Source organism: Hermetia illucens, chromosome 5, assembly GCF_905115235.1.
Source record: "Hermetia illucens chromosome 5, iHerIll2.2.curated.20191125, whole genome shotgun sequence".
NCBI lineage: Eukaryota > Metazoa > Arthropoda > Insecta > Diptera > Stratiomyidae > Hermetia > Hermetia illucens.
This window is the reverse complement of record NC_051853.1, coordinates 17011473-17028397: the sequence shown is the minus strand read 5'-3', so window position 1 is coordinate 17028397 and position 16925 is coordinate 17011473.

The window sequence follows — 16925 nt, the reverse complement described above, 5'->3', positions numbered from 1 at the left end:
CCCATCATTCGCCAGTACCACGTCTAGCTCCGCGAATACTTCGGGGAGAACACGTTCCGCCACATTAGTTGTCAGGCTGCCCCATTCAAAAGCCCACGCATTAAAATCGCCTGCTGTTATGGTCGGCAAGCATCCAAAACTAGAGCAGCAAACGTCTGCTCATATTCGGTGAATGTAGCGCTTGGTGGAACATAGCAGCTGTAGATGTGGACGCCTATCACCTTCGCTCTGGTAAAGCCCTCCTCTTGGTGTTATTATTTCCTCGTAGGATTGTTCTCTACAAGCCCATTGGTTGCCGCTTGGTTCATCTGGTCTTTGACACAAATGCTGTCACCGTGGTTTCGATATGGCTCACTTATTGTGACCACATCGATATTTTCTCCCGGATGGTTTCCGGGAGTATATCCTGCACCCCCTCGCTGTGGTTGAGGTTGATTTGTATCAACCTCATCTGTGATTTGTGTTAAAGGCTCTCCTGTATTCCGGGCACCTGAGCTTCCCTTTGCACAGTAGGCAATTTGGGTCAGCTCCGCAGGCATTGCTGATATTTCCTTCCACTCCGCATCTCGTACATTGCTTCGACCTGTCATTTGGACTAGTGCATGCCTTCGCAATGTAACTGAAGCCAAGGCACCTAAAGCACCATTTTAACGCCACCTGTTCCCCCCACATAACCCAGCCTATTCTCAATCTGCCTGCTGCTAACAGTTTGAGTTCATTCTCTACTGGTAGACTTGTTTGTCAGTTCCGTAAGCTTGTGTTCTTCCGTAGGCTTTCCTCAGCGTTTTCACCGCTGGCTCTTGTAGTCCGGCAAAATCAAACTGCTTCTCCAACACTTCGCGAACCTCTTCCTTCGTTGTGATTTCATCTATATCTTTGCAGATTATAGTGGTCTCCGACCCTTATGTCGGCTTCCTGTTCCGATTTGGCTCAAGGGTTTGTCCGCAGTCACATCCTTGAATTTCTTAAGCTCCAACATAAGGTCCCACTCTTCTGAGAATGTTAGATCTTTCACCTTGTTTGGAAATGATAATCACCTCCAATCATTTCTTTTCCGCGGTTCCCCTTTCTTTCGCATCCGCCTTTGAAAGTCCGGTTCTTTTTCACGAGATCGCCACTACATTAGTTTTACTAGCAGCTTCGGTCAAGGTTCGCATGAGCCCCGCCTTTGTGGGAGTTGATTCTTTTTTTCTTTTCGGGATTTGTTAGCCTGTTGAGTCGTTCAGCTTTTCGCGCAGCCTCTTCCCCGGTTTCTCCCTCTTCGTATTTTGAACAGGGGTTACATGAGTCCCCTGATTCACTTTTTTAATCGGCGGCTTTCCCCCTCGTTCGTCCTGGGCCCTGCCGTACGCCAAACGGATGGCTCTTATCATGGCCCTTATATTTCAGTGAATGTTCCTGCACCCCTCTATGAATTCACACAGTATCATGATCTTTCTACCCAGGGCAGTAAAGGCAGTTCTTAACTGATCGTTGCCTAAAGCATCGCTCGGGTGATTCGGTGTCAAGGATTCTTTCTCATCGAAGACTCCCGCTACGCACTTCCCACTGGGGGTAGCGATCGCGGGGGCTTGGGGGGATCTGCGAAGAATGGAGTTCCTTCTGAACAGGTCCGTCAATGGAGCCAGTTCCAATCTCTCCCGTACGCTTGTAACATTCAATGCCACAATAGCCAAGGTTCCCACTACTGAGGCACTGCGGTCGTTGGATATCGACGGCCGGGAGCACGCTTACCCACTCCCAAAAACCGCCGATACTAGGTTTCCGAAGACCTGCACCGTAACTTTATTCTCCTTCTGTTCCTCCATGTTTGGTTTCGTTTCTAGGTATCCCTCCCATAGCTAATTTTTATCCACGGGTGGGCGTTTACTTCCCACCAACCCGGCCTCTGGATAAGCATGGCCATAAAAGCACACTTCCGGATGCGTGCATGCCCAGAACACATTTTCCGAGCATTCCCTTATCCACACGAAGGGAGGCGCCGCCGTCAACCGCTGCCCCTCCCTCTTATCCCAAAGAGAGAAAGTCACAAGGACGACATATATCCAGAGCAGAGACAAACAGGCAATGTCCTGGGAGTAGTGTGACCGGAAGTGTTTCCTAAGAGCTGTTCGCTACTGCATACGTGGCGATTCATAGTTCCATCATTCCCACCAAGTTTCCTGTCAATGAGAAAAGTGTGCGTGACCCACAGGCTGGCTGAGGGACACACTGGCACACCCGATTTTAGTAAAACCATACTGGTCTCACATTGCTCAACCGAAATGCCCAGGTAATACACGCTTCCAGGCCTCTACGTTGGCAAGAGTCGGGAATATCGTAAAGTCGGTTGGACTACAACAAAATTGCGTGTTTTGGTCACAGATGCAATATGAATTTACCACGAACGGAAGTTTGTCAATGCAGGATGAAAAACGCCAGTTCTTATCTATCCAGGGGAATTCAAAACGTGTACTGAGACCTAGAAGCGAATGAGAAATGAAAGGTCCATAAAAGATCACATCCTCACTGGAATTAATACTCTGCACTGCCGCCTTAACTAAGACAAAGCAGCGACAACTAGGTAGCTACAGAAGACATGCCTAAATTACATCCACCCAAAGGCAACACGATCAAATGAACTTCAAGCAACAGGTCCCGTATCTTTGCACCAGTCCAACTGCTGTCCGAAAAAGCTCCGCTCTCCAGAACCTATGAAATCTGTTCGTCGAAACCAATCAAGAACGAGCTCTTCACCAAGTGAAAACTTGTCTTCAACTTACAAAGATGTTGATTCGCAATTAATTCCAGAGTGTATAGAGTCTTATGGAGTGTCTGGCGATTGAGATCAGCAAGGAAAGTTTTCCCCTCTTGATCCAATTCCCAACAAAATCTGCTTTCCAAAGAAGGTCTCTCTTCATCAGCCATCACTTCTATGTCCAATATGTTCTTCCAAGGGAGCAAAACATACCAAGCCATTCGTAATCTCCAGTTCTCATCCAAGCTCACCATTTCTCTTGCGGTTGTTCTATTAACTCTCAGCTTCTGTTGGTATCAAAATGATGACACTTTCAATTTTATTATAATTGCTTAATTCTCTGTCATTTTATCATCAAAATAAACCCAAGCCTTGCCTCAACACAGAAGGCACCGACCATGCCGGTATGCGAGGTATGAGTTTTATGGATGTTACCGAATAGGAGATTCAACGAACCATGTATAGCTCGAAGAACTGGAGGGGACCTCGTCTGAAGTATACATGGTTAGCAGAGTAAGTCAGGTCATTGTTCCTGAAAAGGACACGGGGAAGGACTCTACAGAAACAAGACCGATTACTTACTTGTCAACCCTCTATAAATTCATAACACCCATTATTAGAGGAAGGGCCAATTTGCACCACGAAACTAACGACATTCTGTCCGAGGAATAGTAAGGCCGGCGAGTTGGACCAAGGGGTTGCAAACCCGTTGTCGCCTCAATAATTGTAATACAGGCAATGAGAGGTCAAGGAATTCTCTTTTGTTGCAATATCAATTATGCCAATACTTTTCACAGCATACCACCTTGTTTGTACGCACATCTGGGGGCACCACCACTTCAGAGCCCATTTACAGTCGGGGAAGCATTTCCTTAGAGAATCACTGAGTCTTCTCCGGTGTTCTGTGGTACTGAGCCGGATTTCATGGGGACCTGCACCACCTAGGGTTTCTTCTAGATTTCTCGTTTTTTTCCACGAGTGTCGTATATTACAGGAATACGTGCTCTGTGTCCTCCGAGACCATTGGGAATAATTAATTTAGACTTAATGCGAGCGTAGTGAAAGACCTCTTTGGCTATCAAAACTGAGAACATCCCATTGTAGATTGTCCGCTCCAACATATTGTCCATAGTATCTAGGCGACGTATAGGTTTACAGGAGGATGGCTTCTCTGCTGGTTTACTACCTTTTGGCAAGAAGACTAATTTCCGCTACTTCGATGAAGCAGGAAATGTCCCCTCTGCAAACACATCTAGCCAAAACTTTACCGCGAGCTGCATCTGTCTATCTATCTTTCAACTCTTTCTATCTTTCAACTTCTCTCTAACTGCCAACACTTTGACGTTCCGTCAAGGTCTCAACGGGGGCGGGGGTCTAAGGTCTCCCTCTCAAAAACCATAATGACAGCCAGCATTCAACTATATATTAACTGCTCCTTATATATTTCATACTGGAAATGCAGCAGATGGATGACACGCGCCCTAAATGACGTCGCAGTGTGTCATATTAACATTTCAATTTTCACCTTTATGAAGTTAAACATCATCACCAGAATGCAATGTGTCAATAGATACTATAATTCCAGCAAATGTGACCCATTTAAAACTTTCGCGGTTATCTTTTCGGATTTTCCCCCACCAAACACGCCATCTCTCTGCTGAGAGTACCACGGGTCGACAGTGCAACGCTATACATTGTGCGTGTAATCCTAGCACTTCGATCTGGTCCTGGGATGAAAACGTTAATCCTCACGTGAACTAATCTGCCGTAATGCCTGTGCGGAACAAACCATATCCAAGCACTAAATCAAGTCGTGGCGAAGCTTTTAAACTCGAGGTTTTAAATTTCCCTTTTAAACTATAATTAGTAGCCAGAATGGAGCATTGTCCTGGTTCCCAGTTATTCGGGCTGTTATTGTCCTTCTGGTTGCCTATAAAAAGCCATTATCAAGGAAAATTGAGAAAATTGGTTTACACCTTGGCTTTAAAAGAGGAATTTGTGAGATAACAACTTTATCTTTGGTGCGGCGATTAAAATTCTTCGGGGACTATCCAGGATGTACCTTTTGAATCGGATTAAGTCGGACAAAGCTGCTTGGATTATCCGAGTTAAAAGTGAAAAATAAATAGTTGATGGGATTAAGAGCTTTGTGTTGAATGTTAACAAGATAGGAAAGGTAACATTTATCGTTCTCTAATTGCATAGCACAGTAATATTTCTAAGAAAGGATATTCGGATCCGGAACAAATAATTATAATTCTTGGGAGCCTCTTTTGGAATCTCTTCTTTAGTTGATGGTCTCCTTTTTAACATATGTGTTTCAACCGAAACCTAAAATTTTCGGTGATATTTCCTGATACTTGTCTCCTATTATCCTGGTGGAGAATATTTAGATAAAGTAATTTTTAGTTGTGGTTGCCAACTTCAAGTATCAAGGGACTAACTCAGAAAACAATAATCCGGCAGCCACAAAGCTAAGTCTGGAGGTATCTAGCGCCAATTTCGTTAAGCTAGAAGATAACATACTGGAGTACCTCAAGATTTGTTACTCCCTAAGTAGTATGCTTCTACTGCGAGGGCATGGAACAATTTTCAAAAATTCCAGATTTTTTTCAGGTATTAGAAAAAGTGTACCAAATTTATGATACACCTCTCTGTTCACTTTCGTACTCTGAGATGGCAGGTAGGAAGACGGGGTAGTAACTCTGCCGGGTTGGCCAAAACCAAGTGGCTGAAGAGAACCTCCGCGAGGTAGCACCGGAAAACTCTGTTTTGTTTGCTGGGCGTGATGCAGAAAGCGAATGATCCAGAGCGTATATAGGCGATAAGACCCGAGCCTGCATCGAAGCATATTTGAAGTGGGTTCGGCACGAAACCTTGCTAGGGGTATATTGGTACCATGGGAACCGGGATAGGCCTCTGGATTTGCATGTCTCAGGGGAATTCCTGGTTCACATGCTTTCAGCTCGGTTATTAGCGGTCGGCTTTCCAAGTGGAAGTTTCATGGGGGTTGTGGTTACGTCCAAGCGGACAAAAAGATCTTTGTTTCTCAAACGTGGAATTGCCTTTCAACTCGGCTGCCATACTCCTTAGTTCGATAGAGATTTAGAGATGTCTTGGATCCACCAGGGTAAATGCTGAGCCAGGTTGTTGCTTGTCACAGTGGGCCTTTTTTTTTCTTAACACATTCAATTTATTTTCTTTGATTTTGTTACAGATAATTTATGACTAAAATTAATCCTAGACTTATCTCTAACAGCTTAACTTTACCTAGAAATTAACATTTTGCTTAATACTAGACTTAATTTACGGTGGTATTAATTTATCCTATGGCTAATGCTATAGAGGGGAAAGTCAGGAAAAAACCCTCTTATGTTGTTGTTTGTTCGGTGGATAATTGTGTTGCATGAATGGATGGAGGAAGGATACATATAGGGGAGGGTGGTGTTATTGGGCGGTGGAGTAGACGAGGCCAGGGCGATGTCGATCGTATGGGCGGTTGAATATGATCATCTTACCGCTGCTATAACTGCTGTTTTGGGTGGAAAGGGTTAGGAGGTCTGAAGGGAGGGGATGGTGGCGGTATGTGAGGTTAGTGTTATGGCTGCGTATGTGGGAGTAAAACTGGATGAGGTTGTTTTCATGGGCTTGACATTTGGTGAGGAATTTGGTTAGTGAGGTAAGGAGGATCTGGTCTATGCTGGAACACTTTACCTCGTCGTAGACAGCTTGGTTGGAGTGGATATTGGACTGGGAAAGGGAGAGGTGGAAGAACCTCCTTTCGCGTACCCGAAGGCGCTCCATTTGAGCTGAGGAGGCGTCACACCATGCGACGAATCCATATGTAATTAAGGGACGGATTTGCTGCTTATAGCAGTAGAGTTTGACTTTGGGGAGGATGGCGGAGTCTTTCTTAAGGATGGGCCATAGGGTTTTTAGTCCTGTTAGGGTCTTTGAAATGATGGAATTTACCTGGTATACGGGTGATAGGCGGGCATTGAGGGTTATTCCCAGGTATTTAGTGGATTGGACGGAGGGAATGGTGGAAGGTCCGATCTTGATAGTGAGGTTGCGGGTGTCAGCCAGCATCTTGCGGGTAAAGGTGGCTCTACCGCGGAAGACGATGGCTTCGCATTTGCAAGGGTTGAGTAGGAGTTTCCAGGATTGGAGGAATTTGTTGAGGGTTTGGATTGGGGTATTGATGCGGTTTTGGGCGGATTGTATTCTCCGGGAAGAGGTGTGGAGGATCAAGTCGTCAGCGTATTGGATGATTTTGACAGCTTGGGTTGGAGTTGGTAGGATCCTGGAGTGGGATATCGGCGGTGTATAGAGAGAAGAGGGTTGCTGACAGAACTGAGCCTTGGGGGATGCCTGCGGGAGGACTGTAAGGGTCGGACAGGGTATCGTGGATACGGACTAAAGATTGGTGAACAAACAGGTAGTTAAGAATGAGTTTGCATAATTGTGGGTGGAATTTGAAAGTGTGGGAGAGTTTGTAGGTGAGGCCGTCGTGCCATACCGCGTCGAAGGCTTTCTGGATATCGAGGAGGCAAGCTGTGGTGGGGATATTGTTGTTTAGTTGGGGTAAGATGTCGCTTTTGAGGACTAGGAGGGCGTGTGAGGTGCCGTAGCCGCGCCTGTCGGCAAACTGGAAGGGGGGGATAATGGCTTGATCGGTGATGTGTTGGAGCATAATATCGTGGATGACGTGTTCGAAAATTTTCGATGTCACGTTAGGGAGGGAAATGGGGCGGTAGCTGCCCGGGGAAGCTGAAGGCTGGTCCTTTTTTAGGATTGGGACGATGTGGGCTCGTTTCCATGGGGTGGGAAAGTGTGCAGAGAGGAAGCATTGATTGAAGAGTTGGGCGAGAAAGGGGCTTAGGGTTTTGGCGCATTTTTTGAGGATGATGATGGGGATGTGGTCGGGTCCGGTAGATTTTTTAGTATTTCGGGAGAGGATGATGGATTCAACTGTTTGGGGTGTGATGGCTTGTATTGGTAAGCAGTGGAGTGTTGTAGGTTCGGATGGTGGGATCGGGAATTGGGTGTGGATGGCTGGCGTGGTAGTGAGGTTGTGTATGTGTTGGCGCACCGCTGTTTCTGTGGGTAGGTCGGACAAATGTCAGGTGGTGTGGTGGACGGCTAGAAAGCTGTTAGCAATCAGTTCGGCGTGGGCTTTGGGTGAGGTGTTGTGTGGGAGGACGCTGGCTGAGCGGGGTTTGGCTAGTCGGGGGCAGGTATCCCGGAGTTTATTGCATGTTTGCTGATTAAGCGAGATGTTCGCATGCTTTACCGCGTAGTGATCAGCGTATAGCGTCTGGATCTGGGATTGGATGCGTTGTGTGAGGGAGTGGATTTGTGACTTGAGGAAGTTAAATTGAGGAGCGTACCTGTGTCTGTGGAGTTGGCGTCGTAGGGTTGATTTTTGTTTGATGAGGTCTAGGATGTGTGGTGGCAGGGTGATTAGGCCCTGGTAGTTTAGTGGTCTGATAGGGATGGTTTCGTTGCAAGCCTTTTGTATGGATTCCGTGAGCTTTTCCACGGCTGAATCGATTTCGGTAGGAGACGGATTGGACGGGAGGCGGATGGTCGAGAGTTTGTCGGCTAGGTTGTAGTTGAGGCGTTGCCAGTTAGTGGCAGCGTAGTTGGGAAGGAATTTAGGCTGGGATTTGGGGAGGCAGTCGGTGATATTGAAGTGGAGAACCACTCCGTCATGGTCGCTCAAGCCGGGGATGGTGGGGAGGTCTTGGGGGGAGGTAGGCGTGCTGGGGTGTACGAGAAGGTGGTTGCTTACCAGGAAGAGGTCGATGAAGGAGTGGGTATTTTGCCTGTGGTAGGTGGGTTGGTTGGTGGGGAGGAGGGTGAGCTGTAGAGGGTGGGAGTGTTGTGTGTACCAGTTGGCTAACCTATTGCCATTGGCATTTATAGTGGTGTTATACCAGGTGTTATGTTTGGCACAATGGGCCTCTGATTGCGGTAAAAAATTTAATCCGTGTCTTAAGAAGACCATGGGGTCTATACGACTGGTACTCACATAACACCACTAAGAGTGTAATTGTCTCTTCATTTCCAATGTAGGTTTAAAATTACGTTCAGCTTCACGCTGTGTATCTTGTTATTCGGAAATTGCAGCAGCTCTGAAAGTAGATACTTTCGCTCGAAGATTTCTAATTCTGGCTGTTAATTCAGGCGTCTCCGTTCTCAAGTTTCGTAAGCTTTTAAAATATAGGCTCCGATTCATTCTGTGCCCAGTGGTGAGTCTTGCCCTTCAGATATTTCAGTAGCTCTTCTTGCTGACAACTGCTGTGCCCTCTTCCAGTGTTTGAATTTTCCAATAATTTTCAGAATATACCCCCATACTTGGAGGTGATGGGGGGAGGAGGTCCCACCTCTTCAAAACGGATGAAAACTCGTAGCGATTGATCGCACACCGCAAATGCAGAATACTTTGATATCATCATGCGTATACGTATACGTATGTATGCTATGAAAATACAATTATAAGCTTTCAGTAGAGGACTATCGCCACAAATCTTCGACGATGTTAAAAAACAGGGATATTCTCCTTTTTTGTGTATGCTCTTCATCCCCTCCCTCTTCGCGGGTGACGCATGACAGATCAAACTTTACTATGATGACATTGGAGGTGCCATTACCGTTTAAAGGGAGGTGAACGTTGCAATTTTTCAACGGGCTTTGAGAGAGATGGTCTCTCCCTTCTTCACATTCATACTCTACTATATGCCTGGGGGGATGGGGATCAAAGCTAAATTCCACCGTTTTGAAATGAAAATAGCCCCAATCTGAGGCGTAATAACTTTTTAAGCAGGGATCGCCGTCGTAATTTTTTAACGACCTTTCGTCTTGGATTGTCCTAAGCACGGTACGGTTGAAAAATAAAACGTTACCATGCCGATATAAAGAAATCACACTTTGCAAGACCTTAACCTTTTAAGGGGGGGGGAGGTGACCAACACGAGCTTTCGTTAGGATTGAAGAAAGGACCGTCCCTGCATAAACTTCTCAGCTCCTACGACAACGGAATTTAAAATTTAGTTTTACCCCGATGTTCATAGCGATCAGTTGGATGATGCAAACATTGATCTGTCCCAACGTCATCTACGGGCGAGCTACAAAAACGTGGATACGATCAAAATATTTTATGTGGAAAAATTCTGAAAAGTTTGGTGTAAATTCTAATATCGTTAGAAAAGTTGACTGACGGTTTCGTCCAGGGCAGAACCTACTCATCAGACGCTGCCTCACCTCTGGCCTGGGAGCAGCATGACCGAAAGTAGCAACAGGTGGTAATCGCTCCATTTATATATCATATAATCGCACACGACATGAGGGCGAATTATATTGAAGCGAAATCCGTCGTAAGTCCAGACCTAAACCTAATATCGTTAACAAAGTTATAGCAGGCCACAGTTCCCACTTTTGCGTTAAATTATTACTCTCCTTCATATATTATGGTGGTCACAGGATATTATAGGTCCCAGGGCGAAACGTGAATTGATACCCAAGATAGAGTAAAAACCTGAGAAACGGCTGCTGAACCAACACTAACAGATCTACTACCAAACCCTTCGAGATGATCACTGGGAGTTCTTTCATCATGAAAAACGAGGATGAACGCGAGTCTCCCGCGTCTAAAAACCGGACAAATTGTTCCAACTGGTCCTCCAGGTTGGGCGTTGGGTACGGCCGACAACCCAACACGAAAAACAAACCGCCACGAAGCCACAAAAGGAGCCTCGGATTGGATTGACTATACAACGACGACGGAATAACGATTTGCGCATGTTCTCATGCGACGTTACCCCGTCCTAATATAAGGCTAATGTAACAGCGTTGCAAGAGATGCGCTGTACAGGGACCGATTTCCTGAAGGGGAGCCACTACACCATATATGATAGCGGCCATCCGGTAAACCATGTGCTCGAAGTAGGTTTTTAGTCAGCCAAAAAATGTCACCTGCTGTTATCGGCTTTGAAAATATGCTACGCACTCTGCATTTACGAGGCAAGTTTAGAAATATAAGCCTCATAAACATTCACGTCCCTACACAGGAGACTGCAGTGTTGGAAAAAGGATAACTTCTACGAGGCCGTTGAGCAAACCTTCGAAGCCTGTCCCAAGTATGATATCAAAACCATACTTGGAGATTTCAACAGTCAAGTAGCAACAGAGCCCATATTCAGGCGATACGTCGGGTCCCGTATCTTATATAAGGATACCAATGATAACGGACTGCGGATTATTCAGTTCGCAGTATCGCACGAAATGCTTGTTGGAAGTGCCTAGTTTACGCGAAAAGCGGTCCACAAACTTACGTGGGCCTCTCCAGACGGGACCACTTTCAACTAAATTGACCACGTGTTGATCGAATACCGTCATCTCTCAGCCTTGATGAATATCAGAACATATACAGGGGCTAATATAGACTCGGACCACTATCTCGTTGGCCTGGTACTACGAGCTCGAAAAACAATCATGTGAGAGTTAACACTGAAGCTATCCCCAACACTACCTTCCGCAACAACTATAAGAGAGAAATGGATGCGCAATAACCGCAGTCAAAAGAGATCCAGGAGATGAAGCATCCACAAAAGATCTTCAAAATCACCTGAAGACCGTTATCATATATACGGCCACAAAGATACTTGGCGCCAACCGCGAAAAGAGTCGGAACAGCTGGTTTGACGATGAATTTAAGCTAGCAACGGAACGGAGGAATGTTGCATACCGAGTAACGTTGCATTCTCAAAGAATGCGGGCACGCGCAGAGGCTTATCACGAACTCCGATGAGCGGACAAGCGACTTCACAGACGGAAAATGGAACCCTGGGAGAACCAACAAGTTTGTGAATTCGAGAAGTACAGATAGCAACCGCACCAGGCGCGGAAGTTTTACCAAGAAGTCAGCATGATGAAGCCCTATACATCTCGATTCACATCCTGCCGAGACAAAGAGGGAAATGTGATTTCTGACAGTTTGAGCATATTGGAGTGATGGGTTGAGCATTTTTATGAACTGTTTAGGAACCAAAATATCGGCGAGTTGGAGGTCTCACCAAGTGAAGACGACGGACAAATACAGTCACCACCAAACATAGAGGATACAGTCCGTGCAATCCAGTGGCTTAAAAAAGATAAGTCGCCAGGAGCCGATGGAATTACAGCCGAATTGGTCAAATATGGTTATGGTTAAAGCTGGAGGCAACCAACTGCACCAGTTGGTTCACCAACTAATGCCCAAAGCATAGGACAGAGAATCAGTGCCTGACGACTGGCAACGAGGCATTATCCGTCCCCTACTGAAAAAGGGGTACATCACGCAGTGAAGCAATTATCAAAGTATCACGTTGCTGAGTACCATCTATAAGATATTCCCCGCTATCTTGCTAGGCCGGATAGCCCCATACGCCCAGAAGATCATTGGCTCATACCAAAGAGGCTTCACTCTAGGCAAATCAGCAACAGATCAGATCTCTGCGGCAAGCGATGGAAAAACTGTTGGAATATGGACAACAAATGCATCATCTATTCATCGACTCTAAAGCCGCCTATGATAGCATAGCCAGGGTAAAACTGTACACGGCCATGGGAGAATTCGGTATCCCGACAAAATTAGTAAGACTGACTAGGCGAGACCAGATAAAAGCAGCAGGATCACTCTCAAGGCCATTCGACATCCACAACGGTCTACGACAAGGGGATGCCCTATCATGCGTCCTCTTTAACCTGGCCCTCGAGAAAGTGGTCCGTGATGCTGAGGTAAATGCAAGAGGTACGATCCTCTTCAAGTCCACCCAAATACTGGCCTATGCTGACGATATCGACATCATGGGAAGAACCACCCGAGACGTACAAACTGCCTTCATCCAGATCGAGCAGGCGGCGCGAGATCTTGGCCTGCACATCAATGAAGGCAAGACAAAATATATGGTGGCAACGTCAGCACCGAAGACGGATCAACCAACAACATCAAACCGCACTGGCCAAACACAAAGAAGAATAAGGATAGGAGAATACAACTTTGAGACCGTTGACTATTTCTCCTATCTAGGATCGAAAATCACAACCGATAACAGCTACGATGATGAAATCCGCGCAAGGATTTTGTCAGCCAACAGAGCCTATTTCAGCTTACAAAGACTGTTCCGCTCGAAACGTCTCACCATAGGGTCAAGGCTCTTACTGTACGAGACTATGATCTTGCCAGTCTTCATGTATTCCTCGGAAACTTGGGTTCTTAGCAAGAAAAATTGCGAACTCTTGGCCACGTTCGAGAGAAGAATCCTCCGAAGAATTTTTGGCCCCTTACATGAGGATGGACGATTCCGTACACACGCCTACACAATGACGAAATCTATGAGCGATATCATGACCGTCCGGTTGTGGATAAAATCCGGCTCAATAGGTTACGGTGGGCGGGTAACTTAATCCGTATGGATGAGGATGATTCCACCCGTAAAGTCTATAAGGGCAATATCTATGGTAGAAAAAGAAGACGAGGCAGACCCTGCCTAAGATGGAGCGATGGCGTGGGCCAGGACGCCAGACAGCTTTTAGGGATATCGAATTGGTGGACCTCGGCTCAAAACCGGGATGTCTGGAGTTCCTTATTAAGGCAGGCCTAGACCGGATACCGGTTGTTGCGCCGTTGATGATGAATGGAAAAAAACTGTTGGAATGTGGACATCAGTTGCACCATCTTTCCATCGACTTTAAAGCCGCCTATGACAGCATAGCCATGACAAAACTGTATATGAAATTGATAAGACTGAGAAGCCAGAAGGATTTTTGGTCCCTATATGAGGATGGACGATTACGTAGTCTACATAATGACAAAATCTATGAGCGATACCACGACCATCTGGTTGTGGATTAAATCTGGCTCAACAAGTTACAGTGGACGGGTAACTCAATCCGTATGGATGAGCCCGGAAAGTCTATAAGCGGAATGTCTATGCCTGAGATGGAACGATGACGTTAGTCAGGACGCCAGACAATTTTTAGGGATATCGAATTAATGAACCTCCGCGCAAACCAGAATTCCTGGAGTTCCTTACTAAGGCAGGCCTAGACCGGATACCAGTTGTGGCGCTGCCCTTTCGGGATCTGGCAGACTGAAAATTCTTATTTCCAGTGCGATGTTAGATTTAGGTGATACGCTTGAGTTTCGACCCCATAGTAAATTACGAGAAGTGCAGTGTAGCGTACTTCGTGAAAAAAAAAAATTGTTGTGCCATATGGCGTCGTACTCCAGAAGGACGAACAGACCTGATTCTGCCTTACCAGAAATTATTTCTTACCATGGGAGCCGATATGGCCCTCTGACCGTATATATTTCAAGAGATTTGGATAGATATATTCCTTATACGCAGGAGCCTATTCTTGAGGCTCAAAAATTTAAATGTTAAGTAAGCGAAAATGCCAATTTCAATCAATTTCCTTCATATCATTGCGCTTCCCGCAATATCACACAAAATCAACACAACCGAAACCCGCACGGATGAGTGGTAGAAGCTCTAAGTTGTAGGAACGGAAGGTCGTGGTTCAAAGTTCGTTGGTGGCAGGGATTTTCAGCATGGACGTCGGCATCCTAGCGTAAGATCAAGGTCACAAAATGAAGTGCTCTAATACGCATAAAGGTCGAAGTACGAATTGAAGTGCGGCGCTATTAATTAGCACAAACCGAAAATCTTCCAATTTGCGTCTAATAACTTTCTAGAGTTTAGAGTTTGAAGGGTTATGAAGCCAAAGCTGACATGAATTCTTCGAAAATACCCAAAAATGTCAAATGAACAAGGTAAAATTTACCAGCACTTTGAATATCCTTGGAAATAAACGGATCAATAGCGGTGATATAGGTCAGACATGTGTATTCGATTGAGCGGAGTGAGAACTTACAGCCCGAAAACATATCGTAAACCCTGACAACCCAGCAAGGTCCGGTCTAATATATACTCGTACACACTCCCAAAGATATAATACGTCAGGTATAAACGCAATCAAACTAAATATCCTCCAGTTAAATCTATAAGAAAACTTTTCCATTGAAAAAGGACGAGCTGCGAAGAAATTCTGAAAATTTCTAGGAAACGATGAAAGTTTATATGTCAAACATAAACACACAAATAAGCATATCTACTCCAGAGAATCTTATATTTTGGGTATCGTCCTTTTATTGCTTTTATATCAAACATGCTTTGGACTTTAAGTTCTGAGAGATATTTAGATTAAGAACTCTCGACTCTGAGAAATTTGGCCGGTGAAAGTTTCTCCACTTGGTGTTCGAGGAAACTCGTACGAGTCCACTTGTGTATCCACATTGAAAGGAAGTGGACAAAAGAGGATATTGGCATCGATAATTCGGTTAAAAATTTTCTTTTGTATGTAAATAAGTTGTTATTATATGAAAAATATTTGTTGAACGTCGAAATAGGTTCATTTTCCATTTATTTGAAAGTTATAAGCCTTTGGGAATTATGTTGCTCCTCTGATGACATCTGTGTTTGCAGATCTCATGCTCAGATTTTTTGTACTTATCCACCGGGATTTTATTGTATCTTTCAAGAGGGCTTGTTGTGAGATATTTGCTTATGTCTTCCAGGAAATAAAAACGAAATCTGGGGGCACGGCTTTGATGCACTGTAGTTTTACAAAGTAGTCTACCTGCTGTAAGACAAGTTGAAAAAAATCGACCAGGGGAAGGCGGTAGAGGCAGTTTTGGACGCCGGCATCCAGGAAGAAAATGGAAGGAAAGAAGGCTGGCGGAGCCGAGAAGAAGACTTCGGTAATGTGTCAAGCACCGCGAAGGAAGCTAAAGAGCCGAAAAGCCTGAGAAAGGGCTCTGCGGAGAAGAAGGATTGCGAAGCTGCCCCACCACCTGATGTTAAGGTGGTTCATGTGAACGAGGTCGCAGAGGGAAGGTAGATAAGCCAGGAGCTCATCAGTATCCTGCCCAAGAGCGATGCATCGTTTGAAACGATGACTACGTTAAGTAGCAGGGTCGATTTACAGTACAGCAATATGTTCACTAAGAAGTCCAGAAAAGTGGCCCTGTATGAGAGCAAAGTGTTGGAGAGGTTTAAGGAGGAGGTAAAAATTAAAAGTCAGCGATCCGGTCTCGCGCTGTAGTTCTGGAGGAATCTTGATGTTCTGGAGGGATCTTGGTGTATTTTAAGTGGTTTAGTTATCGAGATCACATGACATGTTCCCTGCATGCTTGAGGCGCCATAGGGTCGCTAACTCCAAGGCAAAAGATCACGTGTGTGTTCACCGCTCTTAGAGTGGCCATATGTGGTTAAGAATTAATGCCTGCCATGGTGCAGGAACCCTAAGCAGTCAATGGCTACGTCAGGGGTTTACCTGCAGGCATGCGGGTGTTTACTACTAGTGAGCGGGCCAAGTCGGCTGATGTCAGTAATTATACGCACCTAGATTATGTCTACTTTGAGAGCCTTACTGATGAGTGGGGCGTGTGTGTCTCAATCATGGGGTTCTTGGGACAATAGTTTGGCGTCAGCATGTACTGTCATACACACGCACCCGGATGAGGCGATTATGCATTTTCGAAGAACACCACTCATTTTGCGCATGAACGCCAATACGGTGTCCCCTGCGTGGCACAGCAAGATTGCCTAGAGCACATCTTGCCACCGTGCTATAGGTAGGGTATTATATATTGTTCGAAATGTTGTTCGAATATCCTTTCAACTTTTTTTACGTTCGAGAGCTCCAAGGGCGTGAATAAAATTGACGTTACATGTGAGAAGTTGACAACAAGTGTTTTTGTCTAGTTATGGAGATTGTCAAATTACAGGCCGATCCGGTTACTTTCCCATAACATGAAGATTTTTGAATGCATTCTTGACAACCGTATTCGCGAAATCGTTGAAATAACCGTGAATCAAGCCGGATTTGTCAAGAAGTGCGGAACTACTGACGCAATACACGCTGTGCGGTTACACAGGGAGAAACACCGTGAGAAGCATCGCCCTCTTTACATTGCCTTTCTGGATCTAGAGAAAGCGTTTGACCGTGTACCACACGAACTCATCTAGTATGCTTTACGACAACACTTTGTTCCAGAAGAACTCGTGCGCTGGGTTCAATTGCTCTACCACGATCCGAAAAGTAAAGTTTGTGTCTCTGTTGGTATTCATCAAGGAAGTGC